Raw genomic sequence first — 25,051 nt, 5'->3', positions numbered from 1 at the left:
ACCAATACCACCTACAAGGGAGGCCGACCTTCTAAAGGATTTAGAATCTTCAGAATGCTCTTCCCAAGGTGCCAATAGCTTATTGGCTCCAACTGAATTAAAGCGGAATTGCATGCATGGTGTTGACTTTAGCTCCATTTCCAATCTCCTTAGATAGAAGTGTGCTTATGAGATACTGGGAAGATGAACTTCCCCAAAAGTGGACAACCAATGGCCTGTTGGTTTTTGTTGCAAAAACTGAAGGTGTGGAACAATCTTCCTCCCCGCCACCCCCAATATCTTGCTCCATTTAACAGATGATAAAAATCAGTTTTGTTCATTCTAGCATGAGCAAAGAAAACAGGAAAAATGCATTGTTATAAAGCAGGTTTCAACAGATATGGACCACTATCCTGGAACCCTGGAATTATGCTGAAATGAGATTGGAGCCCTGGGACTCTGTTATAGGTGAAAGAGTATTACTGAAAGAGTGTTACATTAATATTCTCCTAGACCTTGCAGCACAGAAAAGAATTTTATACCCCCTTTCACCCTTGAGTAGGAGGCAGGTTTCTATAGCAGACAGGGTTTCTTAGATTTCTGTTAGATTCTGACAATGTGACAGAACCTTATAGGGAAAAGAAAATTAAGATAATTCCTGTGTAAACCTTTACAATCCAACGTACATCTATAATGCACGGAATCTATTCAATCAGATAAGAAGCTATCCTAAGAATGGCAGTCTGGAGAGTATACACCCTGCAAGGTGGGAAACTACCCCAAGGTAACAAATATTTGTCATGTGGGTCACCAGTATTCCACAGCAGTTACCATCAATTGATTATGGCATTCTCTTCCACTCAGCTTGGATGAGCCACAGAATTCTTTTTGGCAGAGCATCCAAGAAAGTCATTTGGTAAACAAAATGAAACCCATTTTTTTTATGAGAATATAGCTGATTTAGTGTCTTGTGTCAATTTCTGCTATATGGCATAGTGACCCAGTCATATATATCATATATATATATGATATATATATATACACACACACATATTTTTTTTCTCATATTATTTTCCATCATGGTCTATCCTAAGAGATTGGATATAGTTCCCTGTGCTTCGTGGTAGGATCTCATTGCTTATCCACTCCAAATGCAATAGTTTGCATGGACCAACCCCAAACTCCCTATCCATCCCACTTCCTCTCCCCTCCCCCTTGGCAACCACAAGTCTGTTCTCTATGTCCACGGGTCTGAAACCCATGTTTTATCTTCAGTCTAACATATTTTGTAAACAACTTGTAGGGAAGGCACTTTCCTAGCATCTTTCCCTAATTCTTTTCCACACAGATATTAATTAAACGAAATAATTCTTTCACATAGCTCCTTCATTCACTTATTCATTCAGCCTGTTATTGAGCATCTCCTATATGCCAGGGACTATTACGTTTTGAGGACATAGCAAGAGCAAAGCAAACAAAAATTTCCCACTCTATAGGAGCTTACATGCTAATGTTCATGAAGTTAGGGAAGTGAAGCCAATTGATATTTAAGGTTACACTGGCCTCTTCTAATTTATTAAAGTGGCCACCCATTAACGAAGCCATCCAAGAAGCTACCAGGTCATAGCATTGCATGATCAGTTTTTACTCTGTATCCAAATATAATCTGACACATGGTTAGGACATTCTCTGTGTTACACAAAATGATAACAACCAGTAACCAACCAGTAGTTCAAGTATTTGACTATGATTAGTATTATATTTATAGCAAATCCAAGCCCCTCTTGTGTCCAGGTTGTTGCGAGTTTGGGAGTTTACGGAAGGGTGGCACTTGGGAGTACAGAATGAGACCAGAGTAAGTATAAAGGGAATTATTCCAATAATGTAGCACCTGAAATTTATAACTAGGAAATAAATTTAGGATTCACGATTATCTTCATCTTCTAATTAGTATGTTTTCAATTACTGCAAGGTGACTTTTGTTCAACTGGGTTCCCGTAGTCTCTCTGACCATGCAAAATATTGGTTCCTCCCTTGCAGCTGATCACAAGGGGCTGAAAGGAATGGTTCTGCTACATAGTTCAGTACACCAGCTAGATATATTGCAACCATGTAATGGTGCTGAATGTTTACATTTCTGCCTAGCAAGGTTGCCCTTGGTCTGGCTTTCATCTTTCTCATATATCTCATTGTTCTTTTAGGGTAAGAAATACTTGACAGCTTTATCAAAAAAGGCTGACAGTCCTGAATCAAGAATTTTACATTTTAATGTCATTTCAAGTTCTTGAAAGGAGAGAAAAATTCTCTCCCCAGCATAAAAATATTTTCACACAGAGAAAATGCTTCTGATCAGTTCAAATAGCCAGAATTGTTCCTTTGAAGCCCTGAATGTGTATGCAAAAGAAATCCCATATAAAGAGAAGTGGTTTCCCTTAGAAAATTAATCATCTTGTAAACGAAATGCTTTTGAGTTTGGTTGGCTTGGAGAAATTTCCTTTCATTGGAGTAATTTAAATCTGGATATTTTTCTCATGAAATTAAAAAATGACTTTCTAGATTTTCTTTATGACTAAGTTTTTGTCTGAGATGGGATATTTGTGTATTCCGAGGTAACCACATCCTTACAGAGTGAAAATATTTGGATTTCCTAGCAAAAACATGCTACTTCATATTTGTTGAAATTGTTTCAACATTCCATTTAAAATACATTATTGGAGTTCCCTGGTGGCCTAGCAGTTAAGGACTCAACGTTGTCACTGCCATGACTCAGGTTTGATCCCTGGCCTGGGAACTTAAGCATGCCACAGGCTTCATGACTGATGTATTTTCTTCTAGACTTACACATAACTTGTGGAAGTTTGAATTCAACAAGTTGCTTGCTTGACCAGTATAAAATAAATTTTTTACTTTTAAAATACATATCCTCACTTGTTTAAAAGGAGAACATGAAATTTTGAAAATTATAAGGCAATAAAAAACCATGCAATCTAATGTAAGAAGATTGCCATCAAAACAGTTCCCTTTTTAGGATGGGAATTTAAAGTGGTAGTAAGTTATTATTATTATTGTTATTATTTTGCTCAATACATACTTAATGATTTCTATATCCAGTGTTTCTGTAGAAACTTGTGGCTACATTAAGAAGGATATGACTTGAGTTTCCTGGGGAGAAGTCTGGAGAAAAGAGGGGAAGATGCGGAGACAGTGTGATAGAAACAAAGCCACAAGCTGAAACCTGGCTCATCTTCACTGGCCTTTCTACAGCCAACGCTCCAGGTCCAGAGGAAAGATCCAGCCTCTGGCTTCTCCACTTGAATTCCTCTGATGGCTCAGATCCCCTTTTCATCTTCATGAATTCCCACATGCACCCCACAGTTTTAGCATCATGCTGAGGGTGAGTAAGTGTTTGACAAATGGCAGCTATTTTTATTGCATGATACCATATATTTATGGAAACAAAAAAAAATGGAAAAAAGGAAACTTAAGGTATCAGCCATTTATCTCCAGTACTGTATTTTACCCCCCTACCTCTCTCCCTGTCCAACCCCTGCTCAGACAACCTCTCCCTGTCAGGAGTCGGGTGACTCTGGAGATGAGAAGACAGAGCAGAGCTATAAGGGAGCCTGGAGACGGTGAGCGCTACCTGAATCTAGTTAGAGCTCAAGGCAGCCTCCATGTGGACTTTGTAACCCCTAGTACCAACAAATCCCTCTCTTTAAAATTTTTGGCTGGGGCTGTGGCATGCCAGGGATCAAAGCTGAGCCATAGCCGTGAGGACACCAAATCCTGAACCGCTAGGCCACCAGGGAACTCTTTGTTTTTATTTTAAATAGTACGCTAAGTCAGGTCTCTTTCTTTCACCACAGAAAGAGTCCTAACACAACTATAATTGCTGATCTTGGTTTTGTTTTTTGTTGATTCTTTTTTAAACAGCCAGAATTCTTAAAATGAAATCCCTCTTCTCAAATATTTATCCAATAAGAATTATCTTTTGATCAATGTAAATTCCATGGCTTTTGGTTTATTATTTTGTTTTTGTTGTTATTTTTGTTCTTTGATAAAGACTGAAGCCAAGTCAAGACAGATAAATAAACATGGAAAAAATAAAAAAATTGGGTCAGAATATAAGAAAGCTAGAAGCGGATTATTTCATAAAGTAGCAAGGTCATTCCTTCATGAAGGATTAGGTAAATGCATAATTAAAATTATAAAATATGATTGATTCAGTTATTTCATATAAATCCAGAGTATGGTTTCTAGGCATAGGATTCTATATACCCACCATAATTCATAAGAATGAGTTTTCTAGGGCAAAAATTCTGTGGGAGCATAATAACCAGTGATTTCAAAATTATGTCCTCAGTATAGCCATGAGGCTAACTTAATTTTATGACTTGTGCGTATATGCATGCATGGCCTGTGTGTGTATACCAACTACTTCTTATCTGATATTTTTCATCCTACAGCTCTATCTCCTTACCCCTTTACAAAGACAGTCATATGTGGATCATTCTGAACATTATATGTATTTCTGTTCTTAATAATGTAAGGCATTTATGGAAGTGTAGCATAAGGAAACTTCTAATTTTGAAAGATACACAGAACATGGTCATTTGTATATGTATACATTTCCATTACAGATTTAGGTCATCTGCAGCCATCTGTTTGTTTGTTTTTTTATTTTATTTTGCCATCTGTGTCAAAATTATAGAGTTAACAAATTTTACTAATGCATATGGATATTCAACCAAAATGTGGAGAAAGCTGAATTAAAAAAAATTTTTTTTAATGTCCGGAAAAGAACTACAAGAAGTAACAATACTGATAGAAAGAAAATAAGAAAGGAGAAATGGAATTCAGGATGTACTATATTATTAGGTCTAGGATTTTTTTTTTTTTTATTAGGGCCACACCCTCAGCATATGGAAGTTCAAAGGCTAGGGGTCAAATCCAAGCTACACCTGCTGACCTACACCACAGCTCCTGGCAATGCCCGGATCCTTAACCCACTGAGCAAGGCCTGGGATTGAACCTACATCCTCATGGATGCTAGTCAGATTTGTTTCCACTGAGCCACAACGGGAACTCCTTTTTTTGTTTGTTTCGTTTTTAGTTTCAAATAATAAAAGACAACCCAGAATAACCTCAGCAAAAAAAAGTTGCTTTTATTTTTCTGAAAAAGTATTTTTTCACAGAGAAGGTACATTAAGAGACCCTAAAATGAGGATTATCCAATCCCTGATAAGGGGAGGCCCCAGGGTTGCTTCAGGGACCTACCAGTGGTGTTCATGAGATATCTCTTTAATAACAACAATGGCAGCTGTAATAATCTTAAGAACTTCATATCTATTGAATATGCAGTATGTTACACTTTAAATAAATTCCCTTATGTACATTTCATAGTAGTTCTATGCTCACATTACTTTCTCCTATGTTCCAAATAAAAAAACTAAAGACAAAGAGCTTTAATAAATTTCCCGAGACTACGTTGCTAGTCAGTGGCAGAGCAAGACACTGAATTTACTCAAGCTGGTATGAGAGCCCAAGTACTTAAACAACAGCAGGATTTCATGACCCCCCTTCAACAATCCCCAGGTTCTGGGGTTCACTTCAAAATTAGGAGGAAGGGATGCTTATGGCTCTAGCTTGGAGCAGGTATCTCATCTGGACCACTTCCTCAGACAAAGGGCTATGGTTACCATATAGAAGAAGGGCCCCTTTGTGTTTTGGGATAGTTGAGAACAGCTGAGCAGCCATGCCAAGAGCACCTCTAGTGTATCCATCCTACCTCCATTCAATCTCCCCAGTCCCACGTGACTGCTCCCTTCCCAGAAACCCAGCACTTTGTCCCCTTCTTAATGTCTCTCAGCAAACTCTGCCTTGTGTTATAGTGATGACCTTGTCCATCGACACCTCTAGAAAATTCTGGATACAGAGAGTTTGCCTCCCTTTTAGATATCCCCTGCTGAGTCTACTACCTACTGGCCCATAGTAGACCATTTAAAGATCAGTTGTTGGATTTCAAAAGTGACTGACTGGCAAATGAAATGGGAAGAATGCCACACCCTCTCCAATCATAAACAAAGACCAGAGAGCACATGGACGAAGGCAAACCGAGGAAAAAAAAAAAAAAAGTAGAGAGTAGAATATGATCTATGCATCCATTTTAAAATCAGCACATGAAAATGACATTATTTTTAGCTTCAGTTTCATGATTCAGCCTTTCCAGTGTAAATAATTTATAAGAGAAGCGAGACAAATATCAGGTTTGTGGGAAATGTAAATTAATTTCCATCTAAAATTAGAAGAACGCCTCCCTCCCCTGGATGGATGACAAGGGGACAAAAAGGGCAAAAGGAATCTGAAGAAAACACAGTGGAGAAACCACAGAACCACAGAACCTAGCAGGCTGATGGCCTTTTGATATAAGAAATAGAAGAGTCAAATGTTCAGAGTGGCCAGAGCTTTTCACAGAAAGACAAACAACACAGGGCAATAAAATGGACAGAAAAAGGACATTGAATTTATGATATATTTGCTTGTAGACCTGGTTTGAGGTTAAAGTGAAAATTAGACATAGATTGTATTCAGGCATCCAAATCTTCCATTCTGTGCCCTTGGGGGCCCTCTGGCACTGCCTCCAACCTTTGTACCCAATAGCCTTCTGGTCCCCAACTTTCCCCCTATTCTCAAGGGAAGATGGGATCAGGTGTCTCTCATTGATATGCTAGTACAAAGAAGTCAGTCTGGATGTTACAGCTTCCTTAAATGTGAAAGGAAAAGTTTAATCTCTGTTCAAGAAATTCCAACAGCAGCAGGTAACTGGGCATATTTCAAAGGCACAGGATTCCTGAATCAGATACTGTGTAAAGCTGACCCTCCCTTGAGGAGAATTCTTAAGGAAGAGGCTTATTCTCTGCTAAATTCTCCTTTGCAGAGAAAGAACATGGTCCCATGGGGGATGGGATATTTTGGTCCTGCTTAGCCACTAAATACTGCATGAGCTTGGGTAAAATACTCAACTACTCTCAGCCTAATTGTTTGCTTTTTATGCCTCAGCTTCTCTTCCTCCATGAAGTACAGTGCAGAAAGGAAAAACAAAACAGTACAGAGTTCCCTGGTGGTCTGCAACTTAAGGATTCAGTGTTGTCATTGCTGTGGCTTTGGTTAATGCCACCAGGGGGTTCAGTCCCTGGCCTGGGAACTTTTGTATGCCAAGGATGCAGCCCCCCCACCCCTCCAAAAAAAAAAAACCCACAAAAAACAAAAAACTACTGCCTGGGGATATCATAAGAATTGGCTATGTGTAATTGCCTAGCTCAGTTAGGATGTGCTCATTAAACGGTCGTTATCACTTTTATCTACACTACTACTGATGTCATTTTTTGTTACATTTGGTGAGGGATATCCAGAGGGGAATATCAGAAACTCAGAGTGGATGTCTGTGTTGAGATGTGGGCTAGAAACATATGAACTTACATTAATGTATGTATGTATATATATAAAAGCTAAAAAAAGAAGAAATTTTTACTAATACTTTAAGTATGAATAGACTCTCACATTCTCAATCTCTGTATTGCTGCTCACTCACCACATAGGAAGGATCACCCTGTGTACCCTGGGACAGAAGGGGGCATCCACAGTGTTGAGAGGTTACTATGGCCCTGCTTTGTTTGCCAGCTATGTATTGCAATTATTTACGAATTAAGTTATTTCATTTTCAAGAACAATTTACAAAACAAACAAGTGGCTTGACAGAATAGCCTGAAAAGAAACTATGAACTGAATTTGGTCTTAAAAGTGCATAACTTCAAGAAAATGACATATTCTTTATATGATCTCCTTGTCTGCCACATTGTCATTAAAACACTAATAGTTAATAAGAAGGCAGAGGCAAAAAAAAATTGTCTATTGGAAATTGATATTCGTTATCATTAACAATGCACCAGTAATAAGCAAAATGGCTGTCATCCCTTCCTTCAATTGTTCTATTGCTCTGACTGTATTTCATTTATGTCTAAATAAACATTTGAATGTTAGAGGTGTGTACTTGAAAATTTTTTAGGAGGCAACACTTAATGAAAAATGTTTGGAAACCACTCTGCTAAGTCCAAGAGTCTCCTGCATTTCCAGGATTTTTAACTTAATGGCAGGAAGAGAAAAACAACTGTAGTTGAAGATGGGAAAAATTTTAAATATGATTATTTTATTCCCAGGTAAAAAAGCAATCATTAATATTTTATTTGAATTCATTATTAAACACGGTAAACACCCTAAAAGTATAACATTTTGTTATCCCATCTTCACGAACTTAGTCCTTTAAGTCTAGTTCCCAAAGGTATCACAAAATCCTTTAATCCTTCTGCCCTTCTTATGTCAGAGCCACTGGGAAGCTTTCCAGAGCCCAGGAGAATCTGAAATCTCAAAGCCTGAATTTATCTGTAGAAAATAAAGGAAATAGCACTGAAAAATAAAAGTCATCTTCATAAAAGTGTATCAGGACAGGAGATCGGTCCCTTAATCTTAAAACCCTTCTTTATTCTTAGATACACATCTCTAACGGTAGATTGATGGACTTAGTGAACCATCTATATCTGTATCTATAGAGTGGGTCCTATCTTACTCCCTATAATGCTACTTCCAGAAAAATTTATTTCTTCTCTAGGAAAGCTCATCGGCTTCGCACATTTTGTGTTTTGTGTCCATGTGCCCTCAGGCTAATGGAAGTGATGTTTTTCAATAAAAACAAGATACACTGGTATTTTCATTCTGAGGCATCACTTTTCTCTACTGAATAAGCATCCAAATTGATATCATATTCTAAAAAGGCTTTCACATTTCCTGGTTCTTCTCAGTGAGGCTTTAAAATTCTCTTCAGCCAAATCTAGATTCTGGAAACCACAGAAAACTCTCTTTACCTGGACAGACTTTTTGAAGCAAGGATGCCCTTCTAATTCTACTCTGTAGTTGATGGATTCTGAGATGGAAATTTGTGCATCTACATGTCTCTCTGTGAGCCTGGGAGTTACCATGAGTAAAATAAGCATCATCATATCAAAATGCCCACGTTTTTGAGAGCAGTCCAGAGCGACCAAACATCGCCTGGTGCCGCAGAGTCCTTGGGGAAAAGGCAGGCAGGACATTCGCCTAAGATTGCTATCAGTGTTCGTTTCCAAATTCTGGAGCTACACTGAGTTTAGTCCTTTTCAAAATTTGTTCAGTAAGTGCTTACAGGGCTGGTATGGGCTCCTTTGTTTTTCCTGGTCACCATGGAGCTGCTAGTTTCAATCACAGCGCATCAGAGCAACTGGGAAAGAAGAGAGAGTGCCAGAACCCACTGGCAGTCTTTGGAGAAGCTTTAGAGTGAGTAGCAGGAAACAGTAAACCAAAAACCATAGCTGCCAATAAATGACCTAGACACTGTTTTCTTGGCATTTCTGTTTGAGTTCTTCATGGCCAAGCAAATCAAGACGAAGGCAGCGGTGGGGGGAGATAGAGTTCTCTCAAGGATTTATAGAGGTGAGTCTTTTTGCTATAATGTGAGTGACATTCTTCTATAAGAAGTTCAGTTCCGGCAGAATAGCAGAGATGGATCAGAGTTTGGATTCTGAATCATTTAGGCTAGGCACATGGATCAAACTTCACAAATCTCAGTTTCTTATCTGTAAAATGGGTATAGTAATATCTACCTAAAGAAATTCTTTACTAAGGTATTTAAATTGATAAGCACAGTGCCAGGCTTATAGGCACCACTAGTAAGTGACCACAGATTTTTTTTTTTCCCAACACCTGCAGCATGTGGAAGTTCCTGGGCCAGGGATGGAACCTGTGCCACAGCAGTGACAACAATGAATCCTTAACATGTTGTGCCATTAGGGGAACTCCAGATTTTGTTATTCTAGCCCTTATAAATGAGAGTATTCAACATTAAAACAAAAGTGTACAACAGGATAATAATTTCATGCTGAGTTTTAAGGCTTTCTCTATATCTCACTCTATAGTTGAGAAGACATGCCACTTTAGAAAAAAAAAAAAAAGGCCATATGATGTTTCACAGTATTTAAATTTCCAAGCCTGTGAAACGCCAGCACTATCTAATTTTAGTAGCTGCTAAGTTTTATACATCTTGCTTTGCTTGGTTGGAAATCAAATGCTTTCCTTGACAATAATCGTTTTTACAAACACACTGTCTGAAAGGCAATACATGTGTATTTTTAGAGGATCACTTTAAAGCATGATTGATTTAACTCCCCCTGTGTTCCGAAGTAGATACTGCTCCACCCCTAAACTGTATGATCCGGCTAGGATTAATGATAGAAAATCTCTTGAACAATATATCAAAATTCATAAAGCTACAGGAGAGAAAAGTCACCCCAGTAATTTGGGAAATTCTGAGCCAAAACACTTTCTGGCTAGTCTTTTCTCCTGTAGAAACAGCTCCCCTTCTTAATCATCATATGCTTCTATTGTTAGTTATTCTCTCTCTGAGCTCACCCAGAGCTGCTATCAGTGGGTTTTAATCCCATCCTCTCTTTTGAAAACTTTGTTTCCCTAGAACTAGAGGCTTATTTTCCTGCTATTGAAGTTCCTGCGTGTCACTGAAGTATGCCAGCTCAGGGACTTAAAAGCTGATCCTTTCTTTATCATGGTTAAATTCTTGATAAGCAGAGAAAGGTTTTGACATTCAAACTGGCCCATTCTGGAACGTTTTAAAGGAAATGCTCACTCCAGTCTTTTATTAAAATGCAAACAAAAGATTCTGGATTTAATAATATGAAACAGAAAAATGATTCCCCTTACCCAGAACTTTTTAGCTGCCTTGTTCAGATATGGTCAGATGGCAGGCACTGGGGGTGAGGAAGGAGAGGGGAGAGGTGGCGGCTTGTTCTATTGAATCTCTGGAAATCCAGGTACCTCTTTTGACTCTAATACCTCAATAGAATGATCAGAGGGAGGTCTGGCAGGGCAATTCTTGGACCTGTCTAGTATATACAGTGTAAATGAAAGTGTCCTTCCATATGGAACACAATTACCAGGGCCATTGTGAATTCAATGATTCCAAGGCACTCTGTCTCCCAATGGACTCTGTTCTTTTTCTTTTTTTCCTCTCTCTCCTCTACCCTCCCCCCCCCCCCAATATTCCTGAGCATGAGGAGCAGAGGACATAGACTGATAAACAGAGATGCAGCATAGACAAGGAGGGTAGGGAACTGATGTTCCATCCATCACTTTTCTTTCTTTCTTTCTTTCTTTCTTTCTTTCTTTCTTTCTTTCTTTCTTTCTTTCTTTCTTTCTTTCTTTCTTTCTTTCTTTCTTCTTTCTTTCTTTCTTTCTTTCTGTCTTTTGTCTTTTGTTTTTTTAGGGCCACAGCCCCCGCACATGGAGGTTCCCAAGCTAGGGGGTCTAATCGGAGCTACAGCTGCCAGCATACACCAGAGCCACAGCAACGCCAGGTGTGAGCCGCATCTGCGACCTACACCACAGCTCATGGCAACGCCGGATCCTTAACCCACTGAGAGAGGCCAGGGGTCGAACCGGCAACCTCATGGTTCCTAGTCGGATTCATTTCCACTGCGCCACGATGGGAACACCCTCATCATTTCAGTCCTATTTTATCACCCAGAGAAGAGAATTCAAAAATTTCTCATCCCAAGGATATTCTCTTTCATTCAACAAAAGGAATATAAGAGACTTTTACAGCAAAACAAAAACTATGTGTTTCTATGAACTGAAAATCTACCTAAAGGAGTGGTGAGAGAGAAAGCTCATCTACAGTAGCCACCCAATTTCACACACACACAAAAAAATTCCTCTTTGAAGGCACTCTGGCTGGGTAACACAGTAGAATCTCTACTTAACTGCCAGACTTAAAATGGAATAAGAACAAAGGTAACAGTTCCAAACTCTGAAGTGTTATTGCTAGGAGACTTAAAAATAATCACAGTAATAATAAAAGGAATGAGTAATCAAGTCATTAGCTGTTTCATAACTCTGTAGTGCAATCCACATGTGCAAAACTGCCGCCTTCTCTTGCTAATTCTGACCACTCTGATGTTTCAAAGGCCTGTATATTCATGAAGCTCCCTCGGTGGCCAAACTACTATCACTTGCAGATATCTCCCCACTTTTGTTTCTAGCATTTCAATCGTATTCAGGATGTCCAACAGATAAACAGAGAAGGTTGGTGTTTGGATCAAGGTAGCTTAATTGTAATCCTGCTTTCTAAGTCTTGCCCATTTTCTTTTTCATTTATTCTAACGAAATGAGACAGTTGGGTACTGCCTGTTGTGTGTATTCTCCTTTTTTCTTTCTTTCTTTCTTTTTGAGTTGTAGATACAGTGCTTGATTGTATTAAAAGCAAAGGAGAAAGTCCTTTGGGTTTCATTTGAAATTGCACGATTAAAACAAGCTTACAAACATCTTTTTCCCTCTACCCGATCCTCTTGCTTTTATTGTGAAGACTACAATAAAATAAAAACACAAATGTAAAGAATTATTGGTTTAGATGTTTTGGGTCTTTCTTTCAAGCTATCTTTTGATGTTTGCCTCTAGAACTCCAATGTTGCAGCCACCACGGCTTGAAGTATTTCCCCCACTGCTTGTGCCATTTCAAACATTCTCTTAGTATTAAAACAAATCAGAATCAGGAGGTATCTAATTGTGCTGGTTTTGATTTTGTTAATACAAAGTGAAAGATTAAAATGGAGCAGTAACAGCAAAAACATTTCTTAAAGCGGCCGTCACGGCAAACCATTAGAAGGCAAGGAAGCTGAAAAAACCAAAGCCTTGAAAACTTTACAATAACCAAACCAAAAGAAAAAAAAATCAGGAAAGTACAATCATTACAGAGGTTGTTTCATAACCACTTTATAAAAATGTTACTATTTGGCAAAAAGCACTACTGTGAAGGTTTTCAAATAAATCATAACTGCTTCCCCCTGTAACATTTACAAGTTTACATATTACATTTGTCACTTTTGGTGGCAGTTGGCCTGTTCTGTAGTGGTCTGGGTGCTTCTCCAACATGCCTCTTCTGTTTTGTTTTCTTCACATTTTGCGTGATTTCAGATTCGCAGTTATTCCCAAACTTATCCTCCAGCACTCCCTTTTTGCACTTCCTTCATCATTCTGCCTGCGGGACAAGTCTTAGGTGTCTCTGTCTCTCTCTCTCTCTCCAGCCCCCAGACCCTTAATGGAGTCTTGGATTGAGCATCACATGAACTAAAGGGATCTCAAGAGTCACTCTGACCTGCTCTTTAAGCTACATAGTACTTCCTTTTTGTCCTAGCGATTATTATTTCAAATCTCACTTTACACAGTTGCTAGGGGTGCTAGTATGAACAGATAGAACTTGCCCAGTTCAATGCTTGCCAAAATAAATCTCTAATAGAAACTGAATCAAAATCTCCATTTCCCTCACAATCTTAATTTCCAAAATTCTGGGACCTTAGGCCATCCCCATTCTCTCTAGTGATCATTCTGTCTTACCCTAAGAAGTGGGGGATGAGCAGATGTGCAAAATAGTGGAAGTCTTGCCATGACTTGCTGAGCACATGGATTGTACCCACTGGCAGAAAGTTAAGAAGGATGAGTCCCCTTCAATACACTTTGCTTCCTTTTCAAACTCCTTTGAGAAAATGTAAGTGATCCCTGGTAAGCTGAATCCACTTCACACCTTGGCTTGAAATAATCACCTACCATTCTCTGGGACAAATTTTTCAAACCCCAAATTGGAACATGTGGTTAGACCACAGAAAATTGCACATTTGGACTAGTCGCTATAATTAGCACCTATTATCCATTCAATCACAAGTGTATTCATTTAACGAACAGGACAAAGAAGGCTTGAATCAAGTTTCAAAGAGGAAACAGGAGTTGGTCACACAGACAAGTGGAAGAAAAGTATTTAGAGGAAAAGGAACAAAAAACTATGAAGAGAGAGGTGTGGGAGTGTGGGCGACATTTAGAGAACTACAGGAAGCTGCTTATTATAAGATTGCCAAGGGCTGTAGGATGAATGTCAGGAGAAGAAGCTGAATACACAGGCAAAACCATCAAAGGCTTTGTGTGTTGAGCTAATGAATTCAAAATTTCATCCAGCAGGAGAGTGGATGAAGGATTTTGAGCAGAGGAGTGAGATGTTCAGATTTGCAAGCCTGGAAGCAAAAGCACGTGGGAAGCCACTGTAAAAGAGAAATGACAGATCCTGAGTGTCCCAACTAAGACTGTGAGAGTGGGAGAGATAGGGCAGGCAGTTTGGGGAAACATTAGAAGGAGAGAACTGGCAGAACTCAGGGGCTTATAAAATATGAGCAATGAGAGAGAGTCCTTAGTTTTCTTGAGGCATTTCATCATCAATGGAGGAAATGTTGACCCTATTGGTAAAGCTGCCTCTCCACTAATGTAGCAGATCCATTTCTCTCTTGTAGTCAAGGACTTTCCTACCTTGAGTATACATCCTCTCTCTCTTTACTTTTTCTCTCTTTACTGAATAATTCCTATCAACATAAAAACATGGTACAATAGCTCTTACCTTATTAAAAAAAACAAAACAAAACTCTTTGACTCCACTTTCCTCCCCAAGCACTGTCTTGATTTCTCTCCTCCTTTTATAGACAAATATCTTGTGTGAGTTGTCCAAACTGCTCATTTTCTTACTGTCCAATTTCTGTCAAACTCACTCCACACAAGCTTTTGTCCCCAGTGTGTCATTCAAACTTCTCTTGCCAAGTGTCTGGTAAAAATAACTTTTCTTCTATCCTCCTGGGCACACCTGGAGACAGGATATGCAGGGTTCAGTGTGGTCTTGCTCAGGGGTCTGTAGTATTTATACTCTGGCATCTGCAGCAGTGGTGAAGGGCCATCTAGGGCAGGGCGGGGAAGTATATATTCCTAGTTCTTCCTAGCTTTCTGTGTGAGACGACAAAGCAGGTTGCTGAAACCTGAGACAAGTTTTTCTACAAAGAGGTGTAATCACTGGCTGTTAGCAAACTGTATCTAGTCACTTATGATGGAGCATGATAATGTGAGAAAAAATAATGTATATATGTATGTGTAACTGGGTCACCTTGCTGTACAATAGAAAATTGACAGAACACTGTAAACCAGCTATAATGGAAAAAAATAAAAATTATATAAAAAAAAACAACAGTGTTCACAAAAACGGCCTAGGGAAGGGGTACCCAAAGTGTGGTCCCCAAACCAGCAGGATTGCCATTGCCTGGAAAGTCATTGTAAATGGAGATGCTCTGCCCCTACCCCTCAAATTACAAGCTCTCCAGGTGATTCTGATATACATGAAAATTTCAGAACCACTTCATAAAATCTTTGTGAGAAAGAAAATTACATTCTCCTTCTTGGACAAATATGGAGAGTCCAAGAAATTTCTGATCCCATTATATTGACCATGATAGTCTGACTCCACATTTACTAATTCAAACTTTAAAATCAAAATTATAACATGGATGAATTTTTATTGAGAAAATATCTTCTGCAGTAGTTCATATTATACCAATTTATTACCTGATGAATTTTTTATACATTACACTTTAGTCTTTTCCTATTGATTTAAACATTAACATCACTAGAATTAATACAATTTACTTTTATAAAGGAGTTTCAATTTGTCAATTAAAAATGTATTTTATCTACTTCAAACGTTTATGGTCACACATGTAGCCACTTAGAAATTTGTTTGGGGGCCATTATCTTGATGACGTCAGTTATCTTCCAGACCAAATTTTGCAAACCTACATTTTGCCAACAAGAGTCATTTTGTCAGTAAATTTTTCCTCAGTAGCAAATTTTACAGTGAGAAGTTTTAACTATCACCTGTTTTGTTTCTGTTGGTTATTTCTATAAGTTGTAAGTTGTATAAAATACTACATGTTTATCCTTATTTCTCAGTTAATCCATTAAAAAAAAACAAAGTAAATTGTTATCAAGGATTAAATTATTACCCTATTTTCGAAATTCCCAAATTATCATAAATTATTTTCAAGGCATGCAGTTTTCCCTTAACCTCTTACCCTTGAGATTACCTCAAATGTGTGCTCCTAATTTCTTCCAGAATGAATCTAGTAGGTTTTATAAATGCAGAATGTGGTAAGCTGAGCTCTCAGAATTCTGCTGGCCTAAAACAATGTGGAGCGTCAACAAAGTGGTTTTACCCCTGTTGTTTGCTGAGTGCAAATAACAAACAGATTTACTATATGGAGGAAACAAGGGGATTACTGAATTTTCCACAACGTATGCACCCAATCTCACAGCTTCTCTCTCTCTCTGCTTTGTTCTAACTACTATACCAATAATGGAACAAAGACCAGTAGTGGACAAATGTGTAGGAGCTTGGTGCTTGGCAGGTTCAAGATCTTTGACTCTGTTATAGAGCCCAGACATGCAAACCCATCTTTTCGTCCTCCTGAGCATACTACATGGCCCTGCCCTCCTCCACAACTTTCTGGGCACATGTGACTCACTTATCTTAAAGAAATATGAGGACAAGTGAGATATATCACTTTCACAAGTGAGATATATGTTCTCCTCCCCTAGCTCACTGACATGGAGACAATCTAGGGCGATGTCAAGAGTTATGTGTTTCAAATGGCAGAACAAGAAGAAGAAAGAAATCCCAGGCTTCTGAATCATTGCTTAAAGGAAAGTTGTGCCAACAAGAATACCCAGTTTAGAATACTATGCTAATGAGGAAAGCAATTGCACTGTGTTAAATTATTGAGACTTCAGTGTTTTTTTGTTACAACATCCAGCATTAACCAAACTAACTCTGGGAGAAGTCATGAAATAGTAGGGTCAAAACACCATGGTATGAAAAAGAAAAGAGAAGTTTGTGGATACTAATCACTGGCTTAAGGCAAGCCAGCCATTCCAGTAGAATTCAAAGTTCCTCTAGCTCCAGTGTCCAAACTAAAGTATTGCACAGAAAAAATATTCAAAGATTTGCAATTTATAAAAACATGAATGTGTGCTCCACTGTTTATACAACAGTGAGTAAAAGTACAAGCTGTAAAAAGTCCCAACTGCTACATCATTTTCATACACAGACACACACCACCCCTGCCAAGTCCATGCACTGCTGCCTGTCGGCAGGTTGTACTGAGACGAGAGCTCCAGACCTCAAGCCATCACCGAGTCCTAATACAAGCTACCTGTTGTATTATTAAACTCACAGAAGTTTCTGCTCAGCAAGCCATGAAAATAAAGGTTTACAGGCATTCGTTTAGGAGGAATATCAAATTAAATATTTACAAGTTATTTACAAGAAAACGAGTTATTCAGCTTTAGTGGTGAGACTCTTAGCAATGGAGGGATTAACTTGTATTATAAGTAAAAATTATCTTCTAAGACATTGATAGCCACTTATGACCAAGGATGACTCAGAACCCAAATTCATTGTAAGGCAAGATATACTTTAACCTTATGCATCTTTTAATTTCACATCACGGGCTCCCATAAATGTCGTGGCTATAACTTAAAGGTGAATTTTGAATGATCAAGAGACCTGCAACTAGTACAGACAAAAATGTTATTTCTCGCCATTGTTTGCATTTGGTAAAACATAATATTAATTTAACTGCAGATTTAGTATAATTCTCCACCTTACCCTTCCCAGCTCCCAACATCAACCATCCTGATATAGAGTATTCAACTGCACAGTGGAGGCACTTGTTATACCCTTGGTCTTTGGGAATAATAGGATATAGAGAGACAGTTGTTGAGAGCATGAGCTCCAGATCAGACTGAGTGCAAATACCTCTCCTGCCACTTGCTAGCCAGGTGGTTTTAACAAAGCATTAGTCTGCTATGGGTCTATGCATGACTCAAACAAGTCTAATAAGTCCAGCAAGATTTTTGTAGACATTAACAAGTTAATTATAAAATGTATATAGAAAGATAAACGGTCTAGAACAGCTAAAACAATTTTTAGAAACAAGAGTAAAGTTGGAGGAATCGCTCTTCCTGATGTTAATGCTTACTCTCTAGCTATAGTAAACAAGAAAATATGGTAGAGGGGTTGACATGTAAAACAGAAAAGAATAGAGATCCAGAAATAGATCCATCTGAGTATGGCCAACTAATTTTTCACAAAGTTGCCAAAGTTATTCAATGAACAAAGAACAGCCTTTTCAACAGATGGTGCTGGAACAATTGGATATCCATAGGCAAAAACGATTAATCTAAAAATTCAATCTAAATCTCTTTTAAAAAAATTAACTTAAAACCTATCACAAACTTAAATGTAAAATGTAAAATTATAGAAAGAAATTGGAGAAAAATCCTTAGGACTGAGAGCTAGACAAAGAGATTTTAGTCTTAATCCCCAAAGGATTATTCATGAAAGAATTGATAATTTGGACTCAACAAAATTAAAATACTTTGTTTTGCAAAAAACCTGTGACATGGACAATAAGAAAAGATACAGATTGTGAGAAGATATTTGCAAAAAGCAATATCTAACAAAGGACAGGCATGTAGAACATATTAAGAACTTTTAAAACTCAGCAGTTTAATAAAACTCCAATTAGAAACAAGGCAAAGACACAAAAATACATTTCCCTGAAAATGCGTACAGATGGCTGATAAGCACATTAAAAAGTATTCAATGTCATTAGCCATTAGAGAAATCTGAATTAAAATCACAATGACATATCACTACACAGTTATTAAAAGGGCTAAAACATAAGAAATGATAAACACCAAATACTAGCAAAAACGCTATGGGGTTCCCGTCGTGGCTCAGTGATTAACGAATCTGACTGGGAACCATGAGGTTGTGGGTTTGATCCCTGGCCTCGCCCAGTGGGTTAAGGATCTGGCACTGCCATGAGCTGGGGTCGAAGATGCAACTCGGATCTGGCGTTGCTGTGGCTCTTGCATAGGCTGGTGGCTACAGCTCCAATTGGACCCCTAACCTGGGAACCTCCCTATGCCACGGGAGCAGCCCTAGAAAAGACAAAAAAAAAAAAAAAACCTATGAAATTGGATCTTTAAACACTGCTGATAGAATGTGAAATGATATAGCCACTTTTCAAAAGAGTATGACAATTATTTACAAGACTAAATATACAATAACTATATGTCCCAGTAGTTGAAATTTTGTTCATTTATCCCAGAGAAATGAAGATGTACATCCACACAAAATCTGTCCACAGCAGCTCTATTCATAATTGTCCCAAACTGGAAACAACAAAAATGCCCTTTAATGGGTAAGTAGTTCAACTGTGGTACATTCATACCATGGAATATTACTCAGCAATACAGGAAAAAATTAGTGACACATGCAATAGCTTGGGTAGAACACTAGGGAATTATGCGAGGTGAGAAAAGTAAATCTCAAAAGGTTACATCCTGTATGATTTATATAACATATTTGAAATAACACAGTAATAGAGTTATTTTGGTTGCCAAGACTTGGAGGTTGGGGAATGAAAGGGATGAGTGTGGCTGCAGTTGTGTTTCTTGATTGCTTGTAGTCATATGATTCTGCACACATGATACAGTCACATAGAACTATACACGCAGAACACACACACACACAAGTGCATGAAAAACTGATGGAATCAGAGCAAATTCTGTGGACTCTATTAATGTCAATTTCCTAGTTTTGAGATTGTACATGAAAAACTGATGGAAACAGAGCAAATTCTGTGGACTCTATTAATGTCAATTTCCTAGTTTTGAGATTGTACTAGAGTCACCAATGGGGAAAACTGAAAGAAGGATAAACAGAATCCCCCATACATTTTTTTTGGTAACTTCCTGTGAAACTTTAATCATTTCAAAGTAAAAGTATTAAAACTATATTGATTGAATTTCCATAAAAGGTACAAAGGGATTTGACTGAAAGCAAGAAAAATCCAGTGCTCTGTGGAGTATTATCTGAGGGGTTCAAGGGGTGCTGCCTGAGAATAAAAATGGCTGAGGCTTCATTGCAGAAGCTGTACTTTGGCTTAAGCTATTGTCCCTAGTTAAGAGCTGATCTGCTGAATACATTTAGTTGTTAACACCCCAATATGAATTTATCAGATCCTTTCTGAGAATTAGTTCTGATTTTCTCTTACTCTCTCTCACTTTCTCTATTTCTCTCTAAACTCACCCTCTTTTTAACCAAAGGGAAGGGAGAAATTCCAATATTTATAGAATCTTTGTGATCTTTACATATATATATGCATACATGTATAATATTTATATTCATATATTTTTAAACTTATAATTGTATGGAGTTCCTGTTGTGGTGCAGTGGAAACAAATCCGACTAGTAACCATGAGGTTGCAGGTTTGATCTCTGGCTTTGCTCAGTGGGTTAAGGATCCAGTGTTGCCATGGGTTGTGGTGCAGGTTGCAAGTATGGTTCGGATCCTGTGTTCCTGTGGCTGTGGCGTAGGCATGCGGCTGAAGGTCCAATTCAACCCCTAGCCTGGGAACCTCCATATGCCACTAGTGCGGCCCTAAAAAAAAAAAAAAAAAGAAGGCAATCAATCAATAAATAAACTTATAATTGTAGTATATATATGCACATATATATATATAATCTTTATAGTCATATGTTTTATTCTTAAAATTATAATATATATACACACACATACACACTTATATATGTACAATCATTATATTCATATATTTTGCCCTAACATCATATTACTATCCTGGATTGAGTTCATTTTCTATAAGGAAAATGTTTAAATGTTTCAATATCAAATATATATCTAAGTACTTTGAAATTCAAGACTTTACACTGGAGTTTTTGCTTGAGAAACCAGTTATTAAACAGGAAGGACTGAGTTGCTAATGTCACTTACGTCTTTGTATATTGTGAACTGTTGATACTTTTGAAGGAGTAAGTTTTTGTCAACAGTCTGTTAATGACTGTTTAAGTGGTTAAAAGTAAGCTGTCATACTTGAGAAGATATGTGTTGACAAAAGCAGGGAGTTTGCTACTGTCTCCAGTAATATTACCATTTTATCACTTACATTTTATGAAATGTGTGCCTCACCTTAAAAAAGTGAGCTATATTTCATTCATTTAAATCTAAAAGAAATACCTGAATCCTTTAATATCTTCATCCTAACACTTTACTATCATGTCATGATATGTAGCCTCCCAAAAACTGCCCCAGAAGACAAAGGCCAAATTTACTGAAAGCCAATGTAAACAGGTGTGTCTACCACATTGTATTTGGGGAAAAAAAAAAAAAAAGCATGTTATCTAGTTGTGAAATTTCTACATCACTGTTTAATCCTATCCACACTGATTTATAATGCTCTGGTTTCCTCATCCATCAAGAGGGATGGGTGTCCAAGATGAATGGCCTCCTCTTATTTTAAAGAAAACTTCCCACTCATATATCTCTTCCTTGAGACTCTCAGATGGCACTCTGAAAGATGTTCCTGTTTAACAGGTCTGTAGCACCTTTCTCTGTGGTTCATTCAATGACCTGCATCCTCCAGGGTTTGGCTATTCATCTTCCAAGCCAAATCTTTGTGGGAGTTAAAGCAAAACTGTCTCTTACATTCAGCCCTCATAAATGAACAATAATTGTTTTGTCTCTTCTGAGTATTTAAAAATGAAACAAAACAAAAATCAGGATCGCCTGGCATGATATTAACAACAATTTCTCACTTAAAAAGAGACAAGTTGGTAGAGTTGGAAGGAAGAGAGCTGAGAATTAAGAAAAAGACTCCCAGCCTCGCCCCTTTCCAGGCTGGAGCTTCCCTCAGCTACCACGTAACATGGGAGAGACCCAGAAGATGCAACATGTCCCTGTGGGGAATTTAGATTGAGCTGGGAATGCTGCCTGGGAGGTCCCCAGGGCACTGAAGGCCAAATCACTCTGGAGCAGAGGGCTGCAGAGTGGAAAAGTCCAGAGATGGAACAGTCACAAATTGACTTCATATCTGCAGGGCCGGTGCAGTCAGCAGGAGGAGTGGACAGGCTGTAGGGGCAGCGGCCCTGCATCACTCATACCTAGAGGAAAGACTTGATGTGTCAGTGGTGAGCAGAGCAAGGTCAAAGGCAGACTCTTAAAGACCAGGTCAGTAAAGGATAGGGAGGACTGGAGGACGCTGGGGGCCCCTGGTATCATGTGGTATTTTAGGCTTGCAGAACTAGGACCGATAAGATCTGGAACCACGGGAGGAAGAAGAAGCAGGAGAGCAAAACTCCACAAAGCTACCTGCCCTAAAAGACTAGCTTAACCTTCAAGTGATAGAATGAAACTGAAAGGGATAAAATTATCCCCAAGTAGAATTAGAGGCTCATGAGCAAGATGTTATATTTTTACCTACTAACACTGTAACTATAATTTTTAGAGCTTTACTAACCCCTTGGTGGGATTTTGGACCTCAAGGAACCAGTAAGTAAGTTTTGCCAAAAGTGTGGGGTTTAGATTTTAAAGACTTGGTTTCAGGTTCTGTATATTTGTATGATATCTCCTTTCCACTAAACTTACTTCATTCAAGAAGCTGCTTAAAAATCATCTCTTTAAAGAGGCTTTGCCAGCCCACTCTGTCGAAAACAGCCCATCTCCATCCTCCCTCTCTTCCTACCCTGCTTCTTCTTCTTATGAGCATGTACTACCATATGGCATTTCATTATGTTATTGTCTCTCTTCCCTACTAGATTGTAAACTCCGTGAGGGTAGGAATTTGGTTAATTTGTTTACTACTGTTCCAATGTCACATAGTAGTTGTTCACTAAGTGCATGTTGAGCAATTAATGAGTCCAAGGTATGTTACCCCACTTTGCTCTTGCTTTCTCGGTTATACATTGGTGCTGATATTAATGTTGATTCATCAGAATTGAAGAATAAATGAGAGTACCTATAAAGGTGCCCCCATGAATTATAAATCCATAATAACTGGCAGTTAAGTGTTTTAATGAAAATCATGAAAATGCTTGACTTGGAAGCCTTCAAATGACACCAGAAAAATCCAAAATGTTTATCCGCTGTGCCCACGCAAAAGCAAGTTTTGCTAACTGCAAGGTGTCCACTCCCTCCTTACTCTGGATTAGCAATAAGAATGTAGCCAGATTTTACTGCCATTGCTTTAAGAATAAAAGTCAAACTCCTGACTAATGGTAAGATCTTGAATAATCCAAAATTTTCTGTTTCTTGAACAGTCCAAGCTTTTTCACCCATAGAGATGCTAAAACCTTTTCTACTTGGAAAAGCTTCTTAAAGAGCTTCACAAGACTGGTCCCTTTCATCATCCAGGGTTCGACTCAAACCTTAATCTCCTCAAATGATTCTTTCCTGATCACCTTGTGCAGAGTAGCCCTCCACAGCCATCAACACACATACCAATTTACTGAAGTCATTCTCTTTTCCAGAGCCCTGTGTTATTTTTGTTACTTTAGATCAAAACTTTAGATTTTTTTATGGCACTTAAAATTTTTAAGCACTTAAGTCTCTTGGTGTCCTATATCAAAGGGAGTTCTTTAACATAAAGAAGGTTCTTTATTAAAGTTTTAGTTAGTACTTTGAGTTTAATCTCTAACTTTTATGAAATAACTGCTACTAAGTGCTGGCTTTTTTGTATTATAAATAATTATTTTTTTAAAAAAATTATTATCCCTTACAAGAGTTTAAGTGACAAGTTTACAAATCTATGAAATAATTTATTTTGCTTTTCATGGGAGCAAATTCAGTTTTTTCTCTCTAACATGAAAAGAAACATTTCAAAATATTCTAGATATAAAAATTAATATATTGAGGTCTTAAAGTAGCCTGCAGAATAAACCTGTAAACCCTTTTATCTTCAGCTAATTATATATGTGCTAGGATCTGACAGAGAAATAGTTTGATAGATCAGAAAGACTACTGAACGGCTTCTTCATTCAATAAATATTTATTGAGTGCATACTTTACGGCAGTCACAGGATGAGTAAAACAGATGTTGGTGTCCTCTTATTGCTTACTATCTCAAAAGAGACACATACTAAACCAACATATATGCAGAAAATACATAATTTATTATTATGATAAGAAGATAAATGGGAAAAAAAGAACAGAGAAAAAGAATAATAAATATAAACATAATTTATGGGGAAGGATAAATTAGGAGTTTGGACTTAACATTTATATGCTACTATATATAGAATACATAACCAACAAGGACCTACTCTATAACACAGGGAACTCTACTAAATATTCTATAATAATCTATATGGGAACAGACTCTGAAAAAGAATGGATATATGTAAATACATAACAGAATCTCTTTGCTGCACACCTGAAACTAACACAACACTGTAAATCAACTCTACTCCAATAAAATTTTTTAAAAATTTAAACGTAATTTAAATCAAGGATAATATTTCAAGTGAGTCCTGAAAGATGATTTGAATTAAATTGATTAGAATTAATGATCTAATCATTAACATGATTAGAATTAAACTGACAGAGTCTGCATAAGGCATGCAAGGCAAAGAGAACTGTATGATTCCAACTATGTGATATATTATAAAAGGCAAAACTATGGAGAGAGTAAAAACATCAGTCGTCGCCAGGATTTAGTGGAGAGGGAGAGATGAAGACTTTTAGGAAGGGCACAGAAGATTTTTAGGCCAGTGAAACTACCCTGTAGTATACTATAATGGTGGATACAAAAAATGGTAAATTTATCCAAACCTCAGGAATGTACACCACCATGGTCACCAGTGTAAACCCTGGACTTTGGGTGATAATGATGTGTCAATGTAGCTTCATCAGTTATCAAAAAGTACCACTCTGGTGAGAAGGCTAATGATGGAAGCTATGCATGTGTACGGGCAGAGGGTATATGGGAACTCTATACAGAACCACTCAATTTTTCTAAGAACCTAAAGATGCTTTGAGAATAAAGTCCACTAAAATCAGGTTATGAAAAAGACATAGTATAATGCTATATAAACAGCATCAAGGTTGCAGGTAATGTTTTGGCAGTATTTATGAGACTAACCTCATAGACAATAATTATAAACTCTGAAAAATATAAAAAACTGTTTATTACAATGAAGAGTCATCATAAGCAGACAGAAACTGGAAGAGATTTGACCTTTGAAAGCAGAGAAACA

The sequence above is a fragment of the Phacochoerus africanus genome, chromosome 6, assembly GCF_016906955.1.
Source record: "Phacochoerus africanus isolate WHEZ1 chromosome 6, ROS_Pafr_v1, whole genome shotgun sequence".
Lineage (NCBI taxonomy): Eukaryota > Metazoa > Chordata > Mammalia > Artiodactyla > Suidae > Phacochoerus > Phacochoerus africanus.
Note: the sequence above shows the minus strand (reverse complement) of the source record.